The sequence below is a fragment of the Mizuhopecten yessoensis genome, unplaced genomic scaffold (assembly GCF_002113885.1).
Source record: "Mizuhopecten yessoensis strain PY_sf001 unplaced genomic scaffold, ASM211388v2 scaffold9033, whole genome shotgun sequence".
Lineage (NCBI taxonomy): Eukaryota > Metazoa > Mollusca > Bivalvia > Pectinida > Pectinidae > Mizuhopecten > Mizuhopecten yessoensis.
Window position 1 is genome coordinate 363,652 of NW_018407845.1, and position 17,586 is coordinate 381,237.

The following is a 17,586-nucleotide window of genomic DNA, read 5'->3' on the forward strand; positions in this document are numbered from 1 at the left end:
GGGGGGGGCGGAACAGCTTTGAAGAACTGAAGGCTTAGAGTTATGATATTTTTGCAAGTTGCTTGCATCAAGTGCTACGAAGCTAAAGAACTTAACTGACCTTGACCTATATTCAAAGTTACAAGGGTCAAACTTGTGTCGAAGCATTCATAGTTCACGTAATTCACATGCACAGAACACTTCAAAGTCAGCAAAAAGAATGATCTTGACTCAATTCAAGGTCACAAATGCCAGTTGTCAAAATACAGAGAAAATTACTTTTATACTGATGTCGAATAAAATCACAATATTTTGCCAGTAGCATACTGGGTTGAAGGGCTATAAATTTTGATCAAATAAATAACAAAATTGATTCACTTTTAGACATGTTCGAATAGTAATGAGAATATATCCAGAGAACCAATGTTCTTCTTTTCTTAGTTTGCTTAGAATGACAGGCACTGGTAGTGTAACATGGCAGACTTTTGCAAAACAAATTGGGGAGCCTCCCAAACTTCCCTACCTGGAGAAACCAATAAACTTAAAACACTACTGAAGTTCTACTTTTTACAGGTTTAATTGAAACACATTTATCCTCTATCCAAAATTGCAAAGTTGTCAGGAACTGATGAACCACGATGTTGTGAGTTGAAGGGTGATCAAGTTAATTAAGTTCTCATCACAAGACCTTCGGGGGTTGTAGGGTGATCATATTAATTATACCCCATGTTGAATGAATGGCAGGTGGTTGTTAATAGTTATCATTCTTACCCTAACCAATTAAAGGTTGACAAATCCACGACCTGTTTAGAGCGAAGGCTACAGGCAATGTTTAAGTTCCTTGAGAAAATGATACTGATTAAAACCTACTTCTATTGATGATGTTTATTTGAATCTTCTCACCTGGCCTTAAGGCACTTGGAAATCCATTACTTAAGTTGTAATGAGGTTAATAAGAGTCTGTTACTGCCAAGTTATTGTAGTACACTTAATCGCTTCAATTACAGAGCATTGTTACTTGTCGAAGGTTATCGTGCAGCTAGGTGTAGGATTGAAGAATTGAGGCTGGGTTCTGTGGCTGTGTCTGGTCTGAGGTTATAGATGGGTGAAGTTTGTAGGATTGAGGCTGGGGTATGTGGCTGTGTCTGGTCTGAGGTTATATATGGGTGAAGTTTGTAGGATTGAGGCTGGGTTATGTGGCTGTGTCTGGGCTGAGGTTATAGATGGGTTGGGGTATATAGGATTGAGGCTGGGTTATGTGGCTGTGTCTGGTCTGAGGTTATATATGGGTGAAGTTTGTAGGATTGAGGCTGGGTTATGTGGCTGTGTCTGGTCTGAGGTTATAGATGGGTTGGGGTATATAGGATTGAGGCTGGGTTATGTGGCTGGGTCTGGTCTGAGGTTATAGATGGGTGAAGTTTGTAGGATTGAGGCTGTGTTATGTGGCTGTGTCTTGTTTGAGGGTATAGATGGGTTGCAATTGGGGGAGATAGGATTGAGGCTGGGGTATGTGGCTGGGGCTGGTCTGAGGGTATAGATGGGGTGCAATTGGGGTATATAGGATTGCGGCTGGGTTATGTGGCTGTGTCTGGTCTGAGGTTATAGATGGGTTGCAATTGGGGTATATAGGATTGAGGCTGGGTTCTGTGGCTGTGTCTGGTCTGAGGTTATAGATAGGGGAAGTTTGGAGGATTGAGGCTGGGTTATGTTGCTGTGTCTGGTCTGAGGTTATAGATAGGGGAAGTTTGTAGGATTGAGGCTGTGTTATGTGGCTGTGTCTGGTCTGATGTTATAGATGGGTTGCAATTGGGGGATATAGGATTGAGGCTGGGGTCTGTGGCTGTGTCTTGTCTGGGGTTATAGATGGGGGGAGTTTGTAGGGTTGAGGCTGGGTTATGTGGCTGGGGCTGGTCTGAGGTTATAGATGGGGGAAGTTTGTAGGGTTGAGGCTGGGTTATGTGGCTGGGTCTGGTCTGAGGTTATAGATGGGTTGGGGTATGTAGGATTGAGGCTGGGTTCTGTTGCTATGTCTGGTCTGAGGTTATAGATTGGTGGGGGTATGTAGGATTGAGGCTGGGTTCTGTGGCTGTGTCTGGTCTGAGGTTATATATGGGTGGGGGTATGTAGGCTGGAGGATTGAGGCTGGGTTCTGTGGCTGTGTCTTGTCAGAGGTTATAGATGGGTGAAGTTTGTAGGATTGAGGCTGGGTTCTGTGGCTTTGTCTGGTCTGAGGTTATAGATGGGTGTGGGTATGTAGGATTGAGGCTGGGGTCTGTGGCTGTGTCTTGTCTGAGGTTATAGATGGGTGAAGTTGGTAGGATTGAGGCTGGGTTATGTGGCTGTGTCTGGTCTGAGGTTATATATGGGTGAGGGTATGTATAGGATGAGGCTGGGTTCTGTGGCTGTGTCTGGTCTGAGGTTATATATGGGTGGGGGTATGTAGGCTGGAGGATTGAGGCTGGGTTCTGTGGCTGTGTCTGGTTTGAGGTTATAGATGGGTGTGGGTATGTATAGGATTGAGGCTGGGTTCTGTGGCTGTGTCTGGTCTGAGGTTATATATGGGTGAGGGTATGTAGGCTGGAGGATTGAGGCTTCGTTCTATATTGCTGATGCTTGTGCGGGGTTATTGTACCAGGTTTGGGTTTGTAGGTTTGATGCTGAGTTTTGTTGATAACAGTAATTACAGCTTTATATGATGAGTTTTGTATATTTGATGAAACCAGGAATTTTAGAATCTGAAGAATTGTTCTATCCAAAATAGATTATCAATCTTTAATTGTAAAACATCAAAATGATTTCAGCTCTATCTACCAGATGGACAATTACGTTTGCGACATGTTATAAAAATGCACATTTCATACTCAGCAAGCAGTTATCAGACAGTCCTTTCAGCAACTTCAGTGATGCGAAGAATTGTTCTAGCTGCTGTGTTAATTGTTATTAGAGTAAAAGCTTCTGTTGATTTTCCACACCAGGAAGTGTGAAACTCGTGTCTCCAATTATTCCACACCATTACAGATTCAGATTGTTGAAATTTTTTTTGGTTCTCATATCATAAGAATCATTTCAGCTCACACCTAAAATGAATGTTTTCTCTTATTCTAGACATTTGCATCCACACCTTTCCAGATGTGAAATTCATAGATCTCATTTTGCTTAGATGTTTGACGTTGATGCATTGTTGACATGATGTTGATGGATTGTTGACATGCTGTTGATGCATTGTTGACATGATGTTCATGCATTGTCAACATGATGTTGATGCATTGTTGACATGATGTTGATGCATTGTTGACATGATGTTGATGCATTGTTGACATGATGTTGATGCATTGTTGACATGATGTTGATGCATTGTTGACATGATGTTGATGCATTGTTGACATGATGTTGATGCATTGTTGACATGATGTTGATGCATTGTTGACATGATGTTGATGCATTGTTGACATGATGTTGATGCATTGTTGACATGATGTTGATGCATTGTTGACATGATGTTGATGCATTGTTGACATGATGTTGATGCATTGTTGACATGATGTTGATGCATTGTTGACATGATGTTGATGCATTGTTGACATGATGTTGATGCATTGTTGACATGATGTTGATGCATTGTTGACATGATGTTGATGCATTGTTGACATGATGTTGATGCATTGTTGACATGATGTTGATGCATTGTTGACATGATGTTGATGCATTGTTGACATGATGTTGATGCATTGTTGACATGATGTTGATGCATTGTTGACATGATGTTGATGCATTGTTGACATGATGTTGATGCATTGTTGACATGATGTTGATGCATTGTTGACATGATGGTGATGCATTGTTGACATGCTGTTGATGCATTGTTGACATGCTGTTGATGCATTGTTGATGTGATGTTGATGCATTGTCGACATGATGTTGATGGATTGTTGACATGATGTTGATGCTTTATTGACATGATGTTGATGCTTTGTTTACATGATGTTGATGCATTGTTGACATGATGTTGATGCATTGTCGACATGATGTTGATGCATTGTTGACATGACATTGATGCATTGTTGATATGCTGTTGATGCATTGTTGATGTGATGTTGATGCATTGTTGACATGATGTTGATGCTTTGTTGACATGATGTTAATGTATTTTTGACATGCTGTTGATGCATTGTTGACATGATGTTGATGCTTTGTTGACATGACATTGATGCATTGTTGACATGCTGTTGATGCATTGTTGACATGCTGTTGATGCATTGTTGACGTGATGTTGATGCATTGTCGACATGATGTTGATGCATTGTTGACATGATGTTGATGCTTTATTGACATGCTGTTGATGCATTGTTGACATGATGTTGATGCATTGTTGACATGACGCTGATGCATTGTTGACGTCATGTCATCATATTGTTAATATAGGGGAATCCCCTCCTCTGAACTCCAGTCGTAACAATAAATTTAGGGGATGTCCTACCCTCAGGTGTAAAATTTATTATTCAAATTACTCAGGAATTAAAATTAACAGGAGGGTAAATTTGTAAATACAGGTTATTGATTAGTGGTAATAAGTCTAAGGTCAATTCAGGTTATTGATTAGTAGTACTGAGGTCAATACAGGTTAACGTTGTTGGTCAGTGTTGCTATGGTCAATACAGGTAATCGGGAAGTGTTGCTATGGTCAATACAGGTTATTGGTCAGTGTCGCTATGGTCAATACAGGTTATTGGGTAGTTTTGCTATGATCAATGCAGGTAATTGGTCAGTGTTACTATGGTCAATACAGGTTATTGGGTAGTTTTGCTATGGTCAATACAGATTATTGGGTAGTTTTGCTATGGTCAATGCAGGTTATTGGTCAGTGTTGCTATGGTCAATACAGGTTATTGGGTAGTTTTGCTATGGTCAATGCAGGTTATTGGTCAGTGTTGCTATGGTCAATACAGGTTATTGGGTAGTTTTGCTATGGTCAATGCAGGTTATTGGTCAGTGTTGCTATGGTCAATACAGGTTATTGGGTAGTTTTGCTATGGTCAATGCAGGTTATTGGTCAGTGTTGCTATGGTCAATACAGGTTATTGGGTAGTTTTGCTATGGTCAATGCAGGTAATTGGTCAGTGTTGCTATGGTCAATACAGGTTATTGGTCAGTGTTGCTATAGTCAATACAGGTTATTGATTAGTTTTGATATGGTCAATGCAGGCTCTTGGGTAGTGTTGCTAGGGTCAATATAGGCTATTGGGCAATGTTGCTATGGTCAATACAGGTTAGTGTTGCTATTATGAGTCAATGCAGGTTATAGGTCAGTGCTGCTATGGTCAATACAGGCTATTGGGTAGTGTTGCTATGGTCAATACATGTTATTGATTAGTGTTGCTATGGTCAAAACATGTTATTGATTAGTGGTGCTAAGGTCGATACAGGATAGCAACAACTAGTTCATCAGTCTGGGGCCAAGGTCAATAATGGCATTCAACCAAGGGTGCCAAGATCAACAAACACCATCTGCCAGTGATGCCATTGTAAATATGTATACTTCACAACTGTATCAGTAACAAAGGCTACTGAAACCAGGCTGTGCTGATGTGTTACTTGTATATACGTAGTGTTGATGTGTTACTTGTATATAAGTATAGTTCTGATGTGTTACTTGTATATAAGTATAGTGCTGATGTGTAACTTGTATATAAGTTTAGTGCTGATGTGTTACTTGTATATACATAGTGCTGATGTGTTACTTGTATATAAGTATAGTGCTGATGTGTTACTTGTATATAAGTATAGTGCTGATGTGTTACTTGTATATAAGTATAGTGCTGATGTGTTACTTGTATATAAGTATAGTGCTGATGTGTTACTTGTATATAAGTATAGTGCTGATGTGTTACTTGTATATAAGTATAGTGCTGATGTGTTACTTGTATATAAGTATAGTGCTGATGTGTTACTTGTATATAAGTATAGTGCTGATGTGTTACTTGTATATAAGTATAGTGCTGATGTGTTACTTGTATATAAGTATAGTGCTGATGTGTTACTTGTATATAAGTATAGTGCTGATGTGTTACTTGTATATAAGTATAGTGCTGATGTGTTACTTGTATATAAGTATAGTGCTGATGTGTTACTTGTATATAAGTATAGTGCTGATGTGTTACTTGTATATAAGTATAGTGCTGATGTGTTACTTGTATATAAGTATAGTGCTGATGTGTTACTTGTATATAAGTATAGTGCTGATGTGTTACTTGTATATAAGTATAGTGCTGATGTGTTACTTGTATATAAGTATAGTGCTGATGTGTTACTTGTATATAAGTATAGTGCTGATGTGTTACTTGTATATAAGTATAGTGCTGATGTGTTACTTGTATATAAGTATAGTGCTGATGTGTTACTTGTATATAAGTATAGTGCTGATGTGTTACTTGTATATAAGTATAGTGCTGATGTGTTACTTGTATATACGTAGTGCTGATGTGTTACTTGTATATAAGTATAGTGCTGATGTGTTACTTGTATATAAGTAGTGCTGATGTGTTACTTGTATATGAGTAGTGATAATGTGTTACTTGTATATAAGGTATTAAATATGGTAGTGCTGATGTGTTACTTGTATATAAGGTATTAAATATGGTAGTGCTGATGTATTAGATATATAGGATGCTGAAATATGATGGTTCTGGTATATTAAGTATCATCATATGTTGACATTTAACTTTATTAACAGACAACATATTGCATCCTAGTTATACATCATAGATACAGATTGATGTTAACTCTACTGCTGTTTTGAAGGAGAAAAAAGCGTGATATGATCGGCTTGATGCCACCCGTAGTGCTGTTACCATCATTTATGTGCCAGTGAGTGGGCCATGATTTATAGCGTGTGATGGCCCTGAAGCAAACACAGTAGTTATTTTATTGTGTTCTTGCAGGAACTAATTTGAAATGAACGTTTGCTGTCGCATTTCCTCATTAGATAATTAAACTCAATTTCAAATGTTTTATGCTAATTTGGTTTTCCTGTCCGTATTAATATGGGTTTGTCTCTTAAAGGTTTTTTAGAATTTAAAAACACAATTTGTTATGAAACATATTTTGTCACAACACATTCACTGCCTTTTCATTGCAAAATACTTTTGAGCTAGTGCTGGAATATTCAACATGCTATTATGATTAGCCTTCAAAAAGCATTGAAGAACAATGTAGTGTAATTTAATGATAGCACAAAGTGGCAGGTAGTGGTGATTTGATGGACGGTAATTATACTGAGTACTGTAAATCAACAGCTATGTATGGGGGTAGGAATGGCCTTGTATACATACCTCATAAACTGATGATGTTGACCATCAGTAGTGTGTATTAAATGGAAATGAAGTGAGAGGAATACTAAATAGGGCAGAGACGAAGACTAGGCCTAAGATTGCTGTTAGGCCAAACATAGAATCTCTAGGCCAAATGTCAGTAAACTGAGTAAACAAAGGTGAATTGAAATACTGGATTGAGTTAAAAGACTTAAACAAAATACTGAATAAACAAGATGAGAAATAATGGCCAAAATTCTAATATTACTGGACAAAGCAGATGAGAAATAAAGGAAACAAGAAAAATACTGGGCAAAGCAGACGTAAAAGACTGGACTTAATTTCTAGAAATACTGGACAAAGCAGATGAGAAATAAAGGACAAACCAAACAAGAAATACTAGGAATACTGGACAAAATCACTGGAATTAGTGGACAAAGCAGACGTTAAATGAATCAGAAAATCAGGACAAAAGATATTAGAACAAATTAAAAATACATACCAGACAAAGCCGACTAGAAATAAGGGGGAACAAACTAGAAATACTTAACAGAGCAGACTAGCTCTGGGAAAAGCAAATTTAGATAATTTCCCAAAAACGTTGATGTTCTTTTGGAATACTTCAGATAAGAGAGGTTGTAGTTAAGTTTTTTTGGGGGAAAAATAAAGAATAAGACTGCTGGCCTACCACAAGAAAGAAACTGAACCGTCACCAAGCTAGAAGTTAACTTCCTATTTTCATTAGTTTGTCTGAGTTCCCATATTAAACACAAAAATGCTTAAAACATTGCATAGACAATCATTGTTGTGTTTTTATGGAATCTGGGTACTCATGCATGTAGCCACAGAGTTGTAATTTTTGTTGTCATATTGACTCTAGTGTGGCTAATTGCTGTCAGACACTGGTATGCTGTATCTCACAAACTCAGAGTTGTATCACGCACACATCTGTCAATATCTAATCACCCTAACAAAAATCCCATGCCTGTGTCCTTCATTTAATACTGTCAGGTTGTAAATTATTTATTTTCACTTCCAAACTCTCTTTGGGGGAAAAGGGAATTGCCATGGCAACCTGCTGTACACAGGGGTTTTCCGGTGCTGTGGCTGCTGAGCAGTGAGGAGGCTGGATACAGCAGAGACACAGCAGATATACAGTGGATAGCCAGCAAATATACAGCAGAGGAATTGTAAAGCTAGGTACAGCATTTAGACAGCTGAATAATCCAGATATATCAGAGAATCGGTATCAGGCAATGTCCACTTGGCACTGAGACAGGCTTGCAGTGAAGCCGTTCTGGCAGTACTCATCTGATTATCAGGGAGCTGGCATCGTCAGGGACTTGTGATACCATACAGCCATGGTGATGGAGGAAGGTCTGTGATCAGGTTCACTACCATGCTTGCTATCTCATCTTGTGTGCTTTAAAATCAATGTGTTGACTGTTATTGCCAGACAGCCACAGACACGTGGTACTATGACTACTACATCCACAGGATTAAGCTAGCTCACACAAGGTTGGTACACTTCCATATTGACTAACATTAATGTAGAATACACTGACCTCAATAGGGTAGCCTACACAGTAAGGCTATCTATACTGTAATGTCATAGTATAGAATTGTATGTTATGGTATGTCTTCATATTCATGTTTATACAAGCTTTGTCTTTATAGGCTGTAGTTAATAGTGTAGGCTTACATTGACATGTATATAGAGACACTAACATTGACAAGTGTATGAGGACGCCAGTATTGACACGTTATGTGTGACATGTATGTTCAGATATGTTAGGCTTCAATTGACATATTTATAGGGAAGCTCACATTGACATGTATATGGGAATGCTAACATAGGCATGTCTATTGACAAGCTTGAATTATCATGTATATAGGAAAGTTTGCATTGACACGTACATAAGTATATGGGCAAGCTTGTATCAATATGAATATGTGTATGTAAATAAGCTTACATTGACGTAGGAGAAATATTACATTGACATAGGAGAAAGCTTACATTGACATAGGAGTAAGCTTACATTGACCAGTATGGGAAAGCTTGAATAAACTTGTGTATGGGAGAGTTTACATTGACATGTATATATGAATGTTTACATTTACATGTTTATGTGAAGGTTTACATTGACATGTATATGGGAGGGTTTACATTGACATGTATATGGGAAGGTTAACATTGACATGTATATGGGAATGTTTACAATGACATATATATATGGGAAGATTTACATTGACATGTATATGGGAAGGTTTACATTGACATGTATATGGGAGGGATTACATTGCCATGTATATGGGAGAGTTTACATTGACATGTATATATGAATGTTTACATTTACATGTTTATGTTAAGGTTTACATTGACATGTATATGGGAGGGTTTACATTGACATGTATATGGGAAGGTTAACATTGACATGTATATGGGAATGTTTACAATGACATATATATGAGAAGATTTACATTGACATGTATATGGGAATGCTAACATAGGCATGTCTATTGACAAGCTTGAATTATCATGTATATAGGAAAGTTTGCATTGACACGTACATAAGTATATGGGTAAGCTTGTATCAATATGAATATGTGTATGTAAATAAGCTTACATTGACGTAGGAGAAATATTACATTGACATAGGAGTAAGCTTACATTGACAAGTATGGGAAAGCTTGAATAAACTTGTATATGGGAGAGTTAACATTGACATGTATATATGAATGTTTACATTTACATGTTTATGTGAAGGTTTATATTGACATGTATATGGGAAGATTTAAATTGACATGTATATGTGAATGTTTACAATGACATATATATGGGAAGATTTACCTTGACATGTATATATGGAAAGATTTACATTGACATGTATAAGGGAGGGTTTACATTGACATGTATATGGGAAGGTTTAAATTGACATGTATATGGGAATGTTTACAATGACATATATATGGGAAGGTTTACAATAACATATATATATGGGAAGATTTACATTGACATGTATATGGGAATGTTTACAATGACATATACATGGGAAGATTTACATTGACATGTATATGGTAATGTTTACAATGACATATATATGGGAAGGTTTACAACAACATATATATATGGGAAGATTTACATTGACATGAATATGGGAATGTTTACAATGACATATATATGTGAAGATTTACATTGACATGTATATGGGAAGGTTTACATTGACATGTATACAGGAAGGTTTACAATGATCGACATATATATATGGGAAGGTTTACATTGACATGTATAAAGGAAGATTTACATTGACATGTATATGGGAAGATTTACATTGACATGTATATGGGAAGGTTTACATTGACATGTATATGGGAAGGTTTACAATGATATATATATGGGAAGGTTTACAATGACATATATATATGGGAAGATTTACATTGACATGTATATGGGAATGTTTACAATGACATATATATGGGAATGTTTACAATGACATATATATATGGGAAGATTTACATTGACATGTATATATGGAAAGATTTACATTGACATGTATATGGGAATGTTTACAATGACATATATATATGGGAAGATTTACATTGACATGTATATGGGAAGGTTTACATTGACATGTATACGGGAAGGTTTACAATGATCGACATATATAATGGGAAGATTTACATTGACATGTATACGGGAAGATTTACATTGACATGTATAAGGGAAGATTTAGATTGACATGTATATGGGAATGTTTACAATGACATATATATGGGAAGATTTACATTGACATGTATATTGGAAGATTTACATTGACATGTATAAGGGAAGATTTAGATTGACATGTATATGGGAAGATTTACATTGACATGGATAAGGGAAGGTTTACAATGACATGTATAAGGGTAGATTTACATTGACATGTATATGGGAAGATTTACATTGACATGTATAAGGGAAGGTTTACAATGACATGTATAAGGGAAGATTTACATTGACATGTATATGGGAAGATTTACATTGACATGTATATGGGAAAGTTTTCATTGACATGTATATGGGAATGTTTACATTGACATGTATACGGGAAGGTTTACAATGACATATATATATGGGAAGATTTACAATGACATGTATAAGGGAAGATTTACATTGACATGTATATCAGGTACCTTAATGATGTTACATATTTATGAGTTGATTGACTACCACAACTGGTATCACCAACATTTCATCTCACAATATAAAATGTCATAAAATGGTTACACTGTAAATCTTTAAGTCTGTATGAACGTCCTTTGTTAAGGTCATACTTAAGTAATGCAGACTGATATGATATAAAGAACTGTGAATGGACAGTCACATGACTGAACATTTTGTAACCAGATAGTCATGTGACTTAAATCATGTGACCAGATATATATTCATATAACTTAAAGCTTTGAGACCAGAAACTGTACAGTTTTTAATATTTGCAGGATATTTAATTTCGCTATATTTGTGCTCATCAGGGATAGCATGAAATTGAATACCCAGTAAACATTAATTTTGTGAATTATATCAGTAAGTATTTTTGCCGTGTTGGTGTTGCATGAAATTTTATCCCTGCAAACTAGCTCTGATCGGAACAACAGCGAAATATTACATGTAGCCCCACACAATTAAACTACTACACAGTAGTCATGTGACTTCAAGCTTTGTGACCAGACAGTCATTAGCTAGAAGTCACATGGATCATGTGACTTAAAGTATGTGACTGCATAAACAGTTCTCAAACTGAAAGCCCAGTGACTGGAGTACTTGTGAAGTGTAAATGTAACTGGACAGTCATGTGATTGAATTCATGTGACGAGACAGTCACTGTGTGAATGATTTGAATGAAAGCTCAATTATAAATGGACATTCTGTATGATTCAAGTGTCTGAAGTTGTGTTGACACGACAATATGTATAACTTAATTTGTTTTGATGGAACAGTAAGTATAAATTGTATGATGTTAACACTTTGTCATCAGATAAGTCACTGTTTAAAAGATTGGATTTTGACACTTTGTCATCAGATAGTAACTGTTAAACATGTGACATTGACACTTTGTCATCAGATAGTAACTGTTAAATATGTGACATTGACACTTTGTCATCAGATAGTAACTGTTGAACATGTGACATTGACACTTTGTCATCAGATAGTAACTGTTAAACATGTGACATTGACACCTTCGTGCCAAATTCATTTTTTACATGTTGCCCAGTACAAGTTTTCTGTATTTTGCATAAAATTGATAGAGAAACTTATCCACTACTTGCTTTACGGATTCTTATTGTTATGAAACTTTTCTTAGGTGAAATGTTTTTGTGAAATGATTAAAGATTTTACTTCCATAATGATTATTCAAAAACTTTTATGTTACTGTTTTATTATTACTTTTTGATATTATGCTTAAAAAAATCTACTTTTGTAAATCGAACATCGGATTCATTTGGAATGATGGTTTCTATGATATCATATATATAAACAAAAAGTTTGAATATGTGTACTTGAGTAAACTCTGGCACTCAAACGGTTAAATGTTGGTGACTAGACACAGACATTGCATGCTCACACACAGCATTACAGACACACAAACTTGTGTTTGCAATTCGTCACCTCATTTCCTACCATGACGATGCAGGTTGAGAGTTTTTTCAGTATAACAATAAGATAACATTAGCACTACCCTGATTAATGGAGCCTTCAGACAAAGGTTACTGTACATTCACTCCTCTACAGAATTGTAAGACTACCTTCGATTTCACAGGGTCATTTACAAAAATAGAAGTAAGCAATTTAATATCAAATGCAAATTGAATTTAATTGAACTTATTGGTGCTGGTTTGTGGCTGTGCCGCCTGTGTAGTAGTCATTGGTATAGATTTGAATTTACAGTTGGATCCATGCTTCGTTTTTTTCACTGTCCTTCAGTACACCGTATTGATTTTGGAGAACGTTATGGCATCTGTATACATAATGATAGAATGCACGCCCCTCCTATCTGCAGAAGCACTCAACCGGTGAAAGCACGAGTAAAATTGAGTGGATCGTTACAGAGGGTTCAACAGAGGTTAACTTACACATGTGATAGGAGGAACTCAACTGTGAAAAAAGGGGAGTAAGTTCTGTTCAGTTGTTATCCGGGGATCAACAGCTGTCAATTGACAGTTAAAAACTCTGCACGGTTCTAGTGACAGTAAAACATATCAGGTCATTGTACAAAGTTAAAAAAATATCAAATGACAGTCAAATATATAAATTCTTTTATAAAACAGAGTTGAACAGATTTTAAAGAGAGAAACATGACATTCTAACGGCAGAAACATGACATTCTAACGTCAGAAACATGACATTCTAAAGGCAAATCATGATATCTAAAGGCAAATCATGACATTCTAAAGGCAAATCAAGACATTCTAATGACAGAAACATGACATTCTAAAGGCAAATCATGACATTCCAAAGGCAGAAACAAGGCATTCTAAAGACTGGCAGAAACATGGCATTCTAAAGGCAGAAACATGACATTCTACGGCAGAATCATGGCATTCTCAAGGCAAAAACATGACATTCTAAAGGCAGAAACATGACATTCTATGGGCAGAATCATGACATTCTCAAGGCAGAAACATGACATTGTAAAGGCAAATCCAGACATTCTAAACGATGGGTAAAACTGGTAATCATGAGTAACACCGTTAAGGACAGAAATCTTTGAACTAAAACATTCATTTTTACTGTTGCCTTCCTGACATGTTTGTTCTGTTGGCATCAGATTCCTAGAGATTGATAGCAGGACACTGTCACTACACCATAGGTAGCATGTTAGGTTTACTCTTTATACAGGTCAAAGGTCAGCAGGTGACCATCAGGATGGTCGAATCCATAAGTTGTATTCAAAAGTTGCTAAAGTATCAACTTTGTAGGATTATTTTTTGAATGTTCCTGAGTCTGAAGCATAATAAAGAATTAGAATTGTCCATGTATTACAATAAAGTCATGCAGTCATGTGCCTGCTTTATTTGGGCTAGTCATGATGCCTCAAAAAATTCCAATATTTAATATTGGTATTTATCAACTTTTCCAAATCTATTTTTACGTTTCATGACACTATGAGCCTGTTAGAGACCTTGAAAACACATCTTGACAATGTTTCATGTTTAAGGTAAAATGTAGCCTCCTGTTCCTAACAGTTTCTCTGTGATGGGCAGGAAAGATATGAACATTTAGCAGTTCCCCCCCAAAAATTGGCATCTGCTGGTGAGATAAACCCAGACCTCTGTATCGCCACCTTGTGATGTGCGGAGCATCAATTTCCTGCATAGTTGGTTTGGATGGTGAATCGGCCATCAGGGCGAGTGGGACCAAGGGCTTAGGTCTGGCTCTGACATCCACAGGAAATTGCATCTCATACAATACCATGGTTACCGCTATGTACACAATGCAATTTCATTTACAGATACATTCCATATTAACTGGTAAAAGCTTGAAATGCACGTCTTTATCGCAACCAATTCATTGCATCTTTATGATGAGTATTACGCTATCAGCTGTGCACACATGTCAATGATGACATGTTAGGAACTTGTACCTTGATATTGTGTTCACTGAATAACACATGACATAAGGCTTGGATATCACTGTCAGGCCTTTATAGGACTAAGCTGTATCAGTCTTCACCAGTGATGTATGAGAAAGGACTTAGCTGTAACAGTCTTCACCAGTGACGTATGACATAGGACTTAGCTGTATTGGTCTTCACCAGTGACGTATGACATAGGACTTAGCTGTTTCGGGCTTCACAAGTATAGGACACAGCTGTATCAGGATTCACAAGTAATGTATGACATAGGACTTAATTAGCTGTATCAGGCTTCACCAGTGAGGTATGACATAGGACTTGACTGTGTCAGGCTTCACCAGTGACGTATGACATAGGACTTGACTGTGCCAGGCTTCACCAGTGACGTATGACATATGACTTAGCTGTATCAGTCTTCAACAGTGACGAATGACATAGAACACAGCTGTATCAGGATTCACAAATAACAAACGACATATGACTTAGCTGTATCAGTCTTCACCAGTGACGTATGACATAGAACACAGCTGTATCAGGATTCACAAATAACGAACGACATAGGACTTAGCAGTATCAGTCTTCACTAGTGACGTATGACATAGGACTTGACTATCAGTCTTCACCAGTGAAGTATGACATCATAGGACTCTGCTGTATCAGTCTTCACCAGTGACATATGACATAGGACTTGACTATCAGTCTTCACCAGTGAAGTATGACATCATAGGACTCTGCTGTATCAGTCTTCACCATTGATGTATGACATAGGTCTTAGCTGTATCAGGATTCACAAGTGACATATGACATACAATTTAATTAGAACTTTACTCTATCAGGATACATATGTTTAGTACATTAGTACATACTTCATTAAATGATTGTCTTCCCTGTATTAGTACATGTCATATTTAATGAGATTGGTTGTCTGCCCTGTATTAGTACATATCATATTTAATGAGAGTGGTTTTCTCCCCTGTATTAGTACATATCATATTTAATGAGAGTGGTTGTCTCCCCTGTATTAGTACATATCATATTTAATAAGAGTGGTTGTCTCCCCTGTATAAGTACATATCATATTTAATGAGAGTGGTTGTCTCTCCTGTATTAGTACATGTCATATTTAATGAGATTGGTTGTCTCCCCTGTATTAGTACATATCATATTTAATTAGAGTGGTTGTCTCTCCTGTATTAGTACATGTCGTATTTAATGAGATTGGTTGTCTCCCCTGTATTAGTACATATCATATTTAATGAGAGTGGTTGTCTCCCCTGTATCAGACTATCAGTAAAGGTGTTATAGAGGTTGTCTCTCCTGTTTACTGTTAACCCTTGTCATCCACGTACACTATATAGTAAAATTGTATTTTGCATTTTTTGTAAGAATATTTGAATATTTGATGAAAGTGTTAATGTATATGTAAGGGGAGGTATGATCTGGAAACCAGACCATACCAAACCAATCGTGTTACGTATACACACACAGACCTAGAACAGTGATTGTGTTGGTGACATCTATAGGGACTCGTAAACCTATTTCACTGTCTGCACTCGGTATAAACTGAAACCATTATTGGACACAAAGTGTTGGATTTGAAAATATCCATACAAATGCTGACAAAAAAAAATGAAGTTCATTTATAATAAAGTAAAGGTGTTTTAATACATAAATTAAATTATGCTAAAAAACAAAAAATTGGAATTTTTTAACGATTGACTTCCCTTCAGTTACTAAACTGTCACCGATAGTTTTTAGACTTGTTGGAACTGTGTTGCTTGTTTCATTAATTTTATATGCTGATAAAGCTTGTTTTAAGATACCATCTCACAACAATTGATTTAATCATTAAGAACAATTAAGTGTACAATTCTCAACAGAGGACCTGTCACACGTGTTATTTTCTTGTATTGATAGAAAAAGTGTTAAGTTAGGTCGTGTCTTTAATCAGATTAGTGTGCGTATAATAGCTGTGTACTGAGGTGAACATCAATGTGTATTGACCAGATTAACTTTGTTACTGTACATGTTGTGATAGTCCCTATAAGGTTGTACTTATCACCTAACATGTGTCTGTCACTGTCCTCACTGATAATATTTACTCTAGCTCTAGACTGTATCATGGTGATCATATAGGCTTCTGTTTTTCTGTGTAAGTTTCCTAAAGATTGGCGGTGAACAGAAGACCAGACCCTCGTGTGGCTTGGTGACATGGATTAAGGAATTTAGTGGCTGTTTAATGTTACTACCATTTTTTTTTTATAAAATTGGTAGAAATTCTTTACAGGTAAGGAAAAAGGATAAAACTGTTTTGCCCAATTACATTTCGAGGAGGAAAAAAATGCTGTTTTATATCCTTGTTTACAAAACTATTATTTTAAACATATTATCTATATATATAAATCTGCATTATACGGATTTTAAAAATGAATATGACATATAAGGACTTTCCTCAAAATCTGGGTAGTACCAATACAAAAAAAACCCAGAAGAATGTTTATTTCTAGAAGTAAAGTTTGAGATTATCAACAGACACTGGTACATTATCTGGAGTCTGTCATTAAGACACATTGACAGACATTGGTACATTATCTAGAGTCTGTCATTGAGACACATTGACAGACACTGGTACATTATCTAGAGTCTGTCATTGAGACACATTGACAGACACTGGTACATTATCTAGA

The 17,586-nt window shown here is 36.4% G+C and overlaps 1 protein-coding gene across 4 annotated transcripts in view; it reads left to right on the plus strand.

The window, feature by feature from the left end:
- Positions 1–17,586, plus strand: part of LOC110457170 (complexin-like) — a 174,984-nt gene that overhangs the window by 125,997 nt on the left and 31,401 nt on the right. The window contains exon 1 of one of the 4 annotated variants that reach the window (XM_021508307.1): positions 8,375–8,804. The exons of the other annotated variants lie outside the window; for them this stretch is intronic. The gene's annotated coding sequence lies outside the window, so the exon portion shown is untranslated. Of the gene's footprint in view, positions 1–8,374; positions 8,805–17,586 lie in introns of those variants that run through there. 4 annotated transcript variants of the gene reach the window in all.